General features: G+C 38.6%; 2 long non-coding RNA genes across 2 annotated transcripts; one reads left to right on the forward strand and one right to left on the reverse strand.

Annotated features, from left to right (window-relative positions):
• The first annotated feature begins 47 nt into the window (after positions 1 to 47).
• Positions 48 to 5,840, forward strand: LOC118407812. Its single transcript, XR_004830200.1, has 3 exons — positions 48 to 1,202; positions 5,149 to 5,180; positions 5,368 to 5,840. It is a non-coding gene; the product is annotated as an uncharacterized LOC118407812 (long non-coding RNA).
• LOC118407813 lies at positions 2,001 to 5,136 on the reverse strand. Its single transcript, XR_004830201.1, has 3 exons — positions 4,227 to 5,136; positions 3,853 to 3,920; positions 2,001 to 3,550 (listed from the first exon to the last, which is right to left on the reverse strand). It is a non-coding gene; the product is annotated as an uncharacterized LOC118407813 (long non-coding RNA).
• Positions 5,841 to 10,011: the final 4,171 nt, after the last annotated feature.

The following is a 10,011-nucleotide window of genomic DNA, read 5'->3' on the forward strand; positions in this document are numbered from 1 at the left end:
ATACAACACAAGATTTGTATTTTAACTTTATATAACTTTATATATTAATAGTAATAATAATAATGATAACACATTTAGGCAGTGGGCTGCAATGTCGGCGTTTAACTCTTGTGCTTGCCCAGAAACGTCATTAAAAGCGTCATCATCTTGCTCTCCGGCTGTAGATGGAATTGCTATGGAATGGTATCAGTTTGACAGAAACTGTTCATGTAAAGATGTTTGAACGAAAGTGCTTCTCTGTATCCGGTAGCAGTGATGTGCAGCTCTGTACCTGTGAATAGAAATAAAACAATAAATTTACTGGCATGATGACACAATAAAAATAGACGGCACCTCGGCCCATACCCCTCAGACCTCCTTTTCGTCTAGGGCTGTAGTCCTTGCAGGTTGTGTGGAACAATCCTCCAAGAAACATAACATCGAATTAGCAAATCTCAAGCCATAAAACTTATAAGTCATAGAATCGAATGTGTTTTTTATAGTCTGAAATAAAAAGTCCTGGTTTCTGTTATTAATCAAATCGAATTTGCGTCTTATCTCACCACTAAATATGCCCTGAATAAATCCACTTTGGGCTTTATCAATAATGTGTGATATGGCAGATTTTACCCTTAGTGCCAGAAAATTAGAAAGTATTCTGATATCTAGTATTGTCAACAATGGCTGTCGGACACTCGGCCGCCATGTCAACTCTGGTGGGTGACGGGATACCGACGCATGTCACCGTGGTGATGGTTACCGTGGCCACCGAATGATTGACAGCTAAGGAGACCACGTGCATCGGGCCATTTCAAATTCGGTGAGTGACGGGATGTCGCCACATTGTCACCATGGTGACGGTTCCCGTGCCGACCGGAATGATTGACATGTGATTACAGCACGTGTTCCGTGGTCCGCGACTCCGGGGCGGGTTACATTTTATTTGGCATCGGAATTCAATATGAAGTACATCAAGAAAATATAACGTACATGAGGCTAAAGACACAATGTATCCAAAGTGTGTCCTCAAGATTTTCGTCGCTCACTATAGCTATGTATGATGATTATGTATGGTTATAATGTCTTATATGTTCCCAGGAAGCCCATTCATGGAAGCTGTTTTTGTTGGCAGAATGATTGACAGCTAACCGGACCACGTACACCAGGAGTACACTAGTATATCATCTCCAGCGAAGGATGGGATATTGAAGCACTTCACCGAGGTGTTATGATTGACAGCTTCGAGGCTGGTAGCGTTTGGGGCGTAGTTGCGCATTAAATCGGAAAAAAAAATAAGTTTCATCAAAGCCGTATTCAAAATTAAAACATGACTCAAAGTTTTGACGTAAATTCATTCATGTCATCGGAAAGCAACGTGAGGCCCAAACACATGGACAATTGCATGGAGTTGTTATGTATGTCATTGGTTGTGATTGATAATTTCGATGTCAATATAACACCGATGCGTACAATGGATATATTATGGCTGACATAACGCCAATAATCACAATTAATATTATCAGGATATACATAACACAGTACAGAACATATCATATCATAACATGTCCGAGGGCGGATTCGAACCCACGCCTGATGCGCAAGTATGCTTCACAATGCACCGCGCTTACCAACTGAGCTAACTATCGCACGATAACTACAACGTCTTTGCGGATTTATTGAAGTAAACGTGCAGCGGTTAACGATATCTAAGACCACACCAATTTAATTTCTTGGTTCACGGATTCGCTCGCTCCTATTTTTTGAAAAAAAAAAAAAATTACCACTCGGCAAATTTTCACCATTAACTATTCACCAACTTTCTGGTGTAGCAAAGTGGCCTTTATATTATAAGCTTCTTAAAGTGTGGGTACAGGTGCAGTTACTGTACAAGAATAGTGTTTTGTACTTTTTTTCAAGCTGAAATTTTTTTCTTTATGTTTTGGATTAGCCGTTACCTTAACCCCAACCATTTTACAGTTTTTATTTTTATTTCACCCTCTCGCTCCATATTTTTTATGAAAAAATCCGTGAACCAAGAAATTAAATTGGTGTGGCCTAAGGTATTCTAATACAGCTTTCGCATCTCTACATTATTAATGGTTTACATGTGAAGTGTAAAAACTTTCTTCACCATATACAACACGAATTTTACCTTTTATACGTTTATTTCTATCATCGTTGTACATTTTCGCAGTCTCCTTGTATTTGTATATGGAGAGAAATCTATGGGTAGAGAAGTACATATACTGTATCAACTGCTGTTATTTCTGAATTATTGACATATATCCATTCTTTTTTGTCATGTAAAAGAACGGTTTAGAAATTATGTTTATTTGTAGATATCTGATTTTATGTCTTTGTTCGATGATTGTTAAGGCTTTTATTAGCTTCTGTACTTTGTATCGTGTAAAAATTTTCTTTTGGTGTCTTGTAAACTGAATGCACAAGACACGAAAAGAAAAGTTGTATTAATTTATTTATTCATTCATTCATTCCAAAACGTCAGATCGAATACTACAGCAGACTTTGATTCAGGACTGTTGCGTTCACATAAGATATAAGATAATATAAGTTGAAAACAGTAAGGATTTTCTATCTTTCCGTTGTTGTTTTAACTGTAAATTGAAATTTAAAAGTTATATTATAGTTTCAAACATCCAGAGCTAGCCAAGAAAGTTTGTTAATGAAATATGGGCATGTTAATCTTATTTTCAGTTATGTCAGTCGGCAGTTAACTACAGGTCGGCTGTGGCCATGGCCGACGTTATGGTTACCGTTAATCGTTACACTTTAGATCAACCCAAAGGCGGCATTCTAGAACTTTACAGTTAAAATAATTGACCGTCCAGTGTTTGGAGCAGACGTAGCCTGGCGTCCGGTCTATCGTCGTTCAACCGGGCAATATTTGCTCGAGCTTACTTGGGGACAGACAGACACAGAACAGATTACAAAAGTTGAGAGATCAACATTTTCCGCTTCATATATTTGGTATGCTTTTCCAAATTGTTTCATAGAATCTTTGTTCTGAGCTACGTAACGTGCTGTCGGAAAATTAAACGCTTTGTCTCATTACTGATAGAATCTTTTGTTCTGAATCCGTAACGTGCTTTCGGATTTTGACCTTTATTTAGTATGTGAAAGTATGCAAATTTCAAAATGACTTATTAATTCACTGTGAAAGATCGCATATCCAAGATTCCTTATAAAGTTAGCTATACTTCGGCGTCGGTACCTGTACTTCGGGGTGAATATTTAATATACTTCGCAAAATGACGCTGCAAAAAGGGTACGCAACATGTTTTCAACTTTGGCATAGTTATGTATATGTTCTATTGTTAGGCTTCACAATTACTGTATAGTTCTAGGAATTGTTTCAAATTAATTAAATGTACTAAATTGAACATACGATACTAATCTTCCTTTTCACAGGGCAAAGGCTACCTCAAAACACCTGAGGAGTCGCGAAGGAAATTACCAAAAAATTGACGACCAACAGGAATCATTTTGATGTGCTCGGCTCGGCTGTCGGCGTCAGCTGGATGGTGTATATGCTCATATCGATGACGATGTCCTGTGGTAGATGAAAATAAAGGAGACACTGTTAAATGTTGCAACTGTTGTAGCAAGTGTTATTTATTATCTTTACATGTACTTGCATTAGCGTGAAGTGAGTTGAGAGTAATAATGGTTACCGAGGAAACGCTACAGAAACGGTAAATGTGTTTAGGAAATGTTGTTTACTAAGGTCATAATGTCACCTAAAATCCCACAGTTTACCTTGGCGGTTGACCTCCTGTATCACTACAGATATCAGTATAAAATGGGTACCATCTATTTCTGAGCCCGTTAAAGACGTTATCGAACAACTTTTACCTTTTTAACCTGAGTCAAGACAGGATGTTTCCTTCCTTCCTCTGTCATTGAAAGGATGGTGACTGCAGCTGAAACAGAAATATATTGTTATCATTCACACCTTGGCATTAGTTTTTGCAAATTGTCTGGAAAGCGGTGTTATAAATAGATTTCAATATTTACTTCTTGTCCCATTCCTTGACCGGTTTTTGGCAGTAGCCAGAGATGTGCCATCCGGTCTTATTAGCTGAACCGTTGGCACTGTTGATGCTTCAGCTTGTCTACAAACATGATGAGTTGAGTATGTAATTATTGATGTAAGAAATTCGATTGACACATGACATGTTGGCTTTTGCAATAAAATGGCAACTTCTCATGTCAATTTAAGTTAATACCTTTCCTTCCTTGTGGTCTGGTCATAAGTTCTGTGCTTTAAGCACGTTTTAACATCTTGTCGGATCCTCCCCCATGGTAAGTCTGGGTAGGTACGTGCCACCTGCGAAATAGGATACACGATGGAGATAAAATCAACCCATCGGGGGTTCAGAAAAAGTCACATGACAAGATAGGCTAGAAAATCAATAAATGTTTTCTTGTTATGAAGGCTAATTGTTAACAAATACAACAAATGAGCTTTAAGTTGAGAAAAGTAACCATTACTTTTACAAAATAATTGGTTGCCAGAAACCCAAATAATTATTGTCAAACAAATGAAGGTGAATTTGCCCCCAAAATCAACAGCAGCTTTTTCTTAACAGTACTTGGTGACGAAAACATGCCGTGTAGCAACAGTTTGCTCTCTATAATTTCTTAGTCGCATGTCGCTTTGATCCAACCTGCTTGTTTTAACGTTCAACGCGGCTACTGAAAATATGAGGTGTAAGATTACTAAGAGAAAACTTGGTTTCATTTGATTTGTGATAGCACCTTGGCTTGTTTACAGTACTTCTTGTGGGCCCGTGAATAACTAATGACGTGGTAAATGTCTCGGGCTAATGCATGTGTCTGAATATTAGCTGGAGCTTGCTAATATAGGAGCTTGCATGTCAATAGTCATTACCTACTTCATCTACATGTGTTAATTTTTGACTCATTATGAAAGCTATCCTTTTTGAGCCATAATTAGCTATTTCCTTTTTTGTAACCCATGCTATGTTAAGGTTGTGCTAAATTATGTTTAAATGTGTAAATCAATTGAAATCTAGCTCTACTCCCAGTGCTTTGTTCAAATGTTCAACTTCACGGTATTGTCTGAAACATTTTAATACCTCCTGTATTTTCAAAAAGTTCAATATAGTCTTTGTTATGTTTTGCCAGGGTGTCAGAGCTCCGATCTCTATGCAGTCAAGGTAAGATATAACATTTAACGTTAGACTTTTCTTTAAAAGTTCTTTCAGCAAATGTTTGAGAAATTCCATACAGGTACAGATGTAAGCCCACTTTGTTAAGTGCAGTCACCAATTATTCTAACGTGCTAATTTGAAAGGAATATTCTATACTGAATGCAATATTATTCTTGTCATCTTTTCAATCCAGGGACTCCTGTCTTGGCCCTGACTGCATCTGCAGACCTTAAGACACGGAAGGATATCGTCCGCCTCCTAGGAATGAGCTCGGAAACCACTTATGTAGAGGCAAGGTTGGATAGAACAAACATAAGACTAAGCGCTGTGCGTGTGAAGTCAACAGACTTTACCTGCCTTGATTGGGTTGTTTCTGGGTTGAAGACACATGGTACTTCATTTGACAAAGTGATCATCTACTGTAAAAGTTTCCCGGCTGTTGGGGCTATTTACAAACATCTAGTGAGACAGGGTGGTGATCAAGCTTATGTTGGCACAAAGCGCTCTGACCACTGTCTTGTTGCAATTTATCAAAGTGAAACCCTTGAAGAGAAGAAAGAACATGTAATGAGCTCCTTTGTTTAGTCATGCTCAGTAGCCCGTGTTATCGTTGCAACAACTGCACTGAGCATGGGTATCAACTTTCCTGATGTTAGGTATATTGCAATGTATGAACCTCCAGCAAACATGGAGGACCTGCTACAGCAACTGGGGAGGGCAGGTAGAACAGGACAGCAGTCTCATGCTGTGGTTTATACTTATTCTGTACAGCGGTGTGACAAACAGGTAGCACAGTATGTCCGGACTGACAAGTGCTTGCGCACCACTCTGTATCACAGGTTTGAAAGAGAACCAACAACAAAGCCTTTCAGTCCAGGACATCTATGCTGCTCTGTTTGTCACCGCTCGTGTACATGTGGTAGTGGCTCAGATTGCAAGGAGCCCGTCCCAGTTTCTGACTCTGTAGGGGGCGTTAAGACAGAACAACGTTGGTTGACAAGAAGTGTTGACCAGCGCCAAAAAGATGTACTGAGGGAGGCACTCTATGAGTACCGAGACTCTTTGGTCCAAGAGAAGAAATTGCTTGTGTCGGTAGATCTAACCACAGGGTTTACATTGGACCTCATAGAAAGTGTGGTAGAAGAGTGCCCTTACATATTTGACGCAAAGTATGTATACGATAACGATAACGATACAAAGGAAGCAATGGGCCACCTATAATGATCGGCCCTATGGCCCTTGTACAATACAAAAATAAAGAATCATATATCTCACTCTTTGACGCGTTACTCAGCCATAAACCAGAATTAAAGGAAAAACTACAGGCATATGGATCAGACGGAGAGCCTGCGCTGATAGAGTCACTGGAGGACTCATTCCCATTAGCTAAAGGATACCGCTGTAGTATTCACCTTTGGGACAACATAAAAAGAAAATGCCGTACACTGGGTATACCGTCTTCCACCACATCACAAATGATAGAAGATCTCAAACAGCTTCTCTCGACAAGTAACAACTTCAAAAGTGATCTTAGTACCCTTCAAGACTCCTGGATGGCCTTGGGTCAAACTAATATGAAAAAATTCATCAACTATTGCAAACGTGCCATTTTCCCAGTAATAGAAAACCAGGTTGTGATCAACATAAATGGAGAACGTTACCTATATACACAAAATGACAGTGAATCTCTGAATGCAATGGTTAAAAGATGGACATCATTCAAACCCCAAGACATAGATGCCTTTATTGAAGATATCAAAAAGTTTGTAACAAATCAGGAGAGTGAAATAGTTAAAGCGTACTTAGGCTTGTCAACACAGTGGGAAGTTACAGACAACAGCCAGCAACAACCACCAGAATGGTTGACTGATGATAGCATAGAAAACAGAGAGCAAAGAGTAATGGAGCTGTTATTGGGCTATTCCTCACATGATATGGATACAAATGATAACAGTAACAGCTTTAACGAAGACCAGACCATCGGGGAAATCGAAGATTTGGGAACTGATAATATGATCGACATTGAGGGCGAGGAATGTAGAGACTGGGATTGCGCAATGGACCTTACTTTAACTGGACACTCAGAAACAATGGTGCGGGGGGTTATAGAAAAAGCTAAACATTTGGTGCATTTAAGAAAGGTTAAGGAGGGTTTTTCTGGGGGAAATGATTGGCTAGTAGCTAGCCAAACATCTCAATACCCACGCCGTGTGCAAAAAATGAAGGCGGGGTGGTTTAAATGCGATTGTAGAGGGTATAAGGCAAGCAGTATTTGTGCACACTCTCTTGCCTCTGCATTTTACAATAGCAACTTAAAAATGTATATTTCCTACTTACTAAAGAAAGGAGTTAAGACAACATGTGACCCACTACATGCAGGTACAGCATCAAGTCCTGGGAAAAAAAGCCAGCCTTTAGAAAAAAGAAGGAGAAACTCTCCAACCAGATTTCCAACTCAATGTATAAACAAGCAGCCGGCAGTTATCTCTCCCAAACCATGGCTTGACTACGATGGCCCATGGCAATTGTTTCCGTGGAAAAATTGTAGGTGCAGAGTTTGTGCAGGTTGTCGAAAGAGTTTTCGTGATGAGCCAACACCAACACATGGCCTTCGTATACGGCACTATGAGGCTGATTTTAAGAGGGGGACAAAGGATCTTGCACCATAAGTACCAGGGCCTATCATTTAGACTTGAGATGCATAAAATTAAGGCATCCATCCTTCAACCCCGTAGAAGAAAAAAATTAAGTAACTGTTGATTACCGCGTCACCGATGAACAACTCCAACATGCACAAGACTTGTTGGGTTGTACAATAACACGGAATCCCCCTTAATTGTACTTGTTAGTTTATACACTCAAATCATTTTGACATGTTAAGAACAGTGCACGTCCCCTTAACCATGTTTGCATAATTAATGTTTGACTGTGTCTGGTATAAACTGTAGCTCTCTATTTGCATAATTAGAACAGTGCCCCTCTCTAATGTTTGCATAATTAATGTTTGACTGTGTCTGGTATAAACTGTGGCTCTCTATTTTTGCATAATTAGAACAGTGCCCCTCTCTAATGTTTGCATAATTAATGTTTGACTGTGTCTGGTATAAACTGTAGCTCTCTATTTGCATAATTAGAACAGTGCCCCTCTCTAATGTTTGCATAATTAATGTTTGACTGTGTCTGGTATAAACTGTAGCTCTCTATTTTTGCATAATTAGAACAGTGCCCCTCTCTAATGTTTGCATAATTAATGTTTGACTGTGTCTGGTATAAACTGTAGCTCTCTATTTGCATAATTAGAACAGTGCCCCTCTCTAATGTTTTCATAATTAATGTGTGACTGTGTCTGGTATAAACTGTAGCTCTCTATTTGCATAATTAGAACAGTGCCCCTCTCTAATGTTTGCATAATTAATGTTTGACTGTGTCTGGTATAAACTATAGCTCTCTATTTGCACAATTAGAGCAGTGCCCCTCTCTAATGTTTGCATAATTAATGTTTGATTCAATCAGGTATGACTGTAGCTCTCTATTTGCATAATTAGAACAGTGCCCCTCTCTTATGTTTGCATAATTAATGTTTGACTGTGTCTGGTATAAACTGTAGCTCTCTATTTGCATAATTAGAACAGTGCCCCTCTCTAATGTTTGCATAATTAATGTTGACTGTGTCTGGTTTAAACTATGTTAAGAACCGTGCCCCCTCCCCCATACACCCATTTCCAGGCTCCATGTTTGCACTCTAATGTTTGGTTTTCAACTTTGATAAGAACAGTACTACTCTCTGATGTTTTCATAATTAATGTTTGACTCTTCGGTGTAAACACAGTATCTAAAACTTCATATAATAATATGATGATGATATAAGACTATGGTGATTACAATATTTTAGCAAGCAAAATTGGCCATTTTGTGTTCACCATGCATATCCATGTGTAACAACACTCAACATGTTTTTTCAACTCAATTCATAGCATACAGTTACCTGTGTGTTTGGTGTCCATAAAAATGTGTAGTAGCCTTATAAGTTATACCAGCGTAGGTCCCAACCTTTTATACAATGATAAATGTTCTCAAAACTGTAACTGATACAAGTGTTAAATTAAATATTTAATATTCATTCTTAACACCTGTGTCATATTGGTCCTCTGTAGCTAGCTTAAGGCAGGAGGTTGAATAAAAAATGTATAATTTTGATTTTGCACTGAAGTTACTCTTTCCATTTCATTTTTTGCTTGACAATGTATTTAATAAATAGTCAATGTAGCTAGTCTCTTGCCTCTTAATGTTACATATTAAACATTGACACCAGTAAGTGATTACATTTTGATACAACACAAATTTCTCTTGCAAAGTGAGGAAAATGGCTTCATTTAGCCATAAGGGGCACCTGATGCAGATAACTTAATATGTCCCTTTCTTCACGATCGTTTCAGACAATCATGTACAAATAATGTAGTCATCCTGCACACCTTCATTAAAGGTAAGGTAAGCATTATATATGATTTTGTTTTTGTTCAGGAGCCTACAGAGGGGCATGCTGCCAAGCTCCAGGAACTAGAAGCTGCCCTGACAGAGAAAGAGGAAAAGATCAAGGTGGACAATGGCTTACTTTGTTGTTACACCACCCAAGTAGACTCCCGGTAGACTAATTGATATTATCTGAAAAGTTAAAAGGTAGTTTGGTCTTCTGGGACATTGAAGATAACTGGGTCAAGGTCTATCCTAGCTACATTTTTAATTTTATACACAAGAAAAGGTAGATTGTCATATACACTCATACATAAGGTAGAAAATCGACAACAGGAGTTCTGCATACAGCAAAAGGGATAAGTCC

The sequence above is a fragment of the Branchiostoma floridae genome, unplaced genomic scaffold, assembly GCF_000003815.2.
Source record: "Branchiostoma floridae strain S238N-H82 unplaced genomic scaffold, Bfl_VNyyK Sc7u5tJ_1480, whole genome shotgun sequence".
NCBI classification, from domain to species: Eukaryota; Metazoa; Chordata; class Leptocardii; order Amphioxiformes; family Branchiostomatidae; genus Branchiostoma; species Branchiostoma floridae.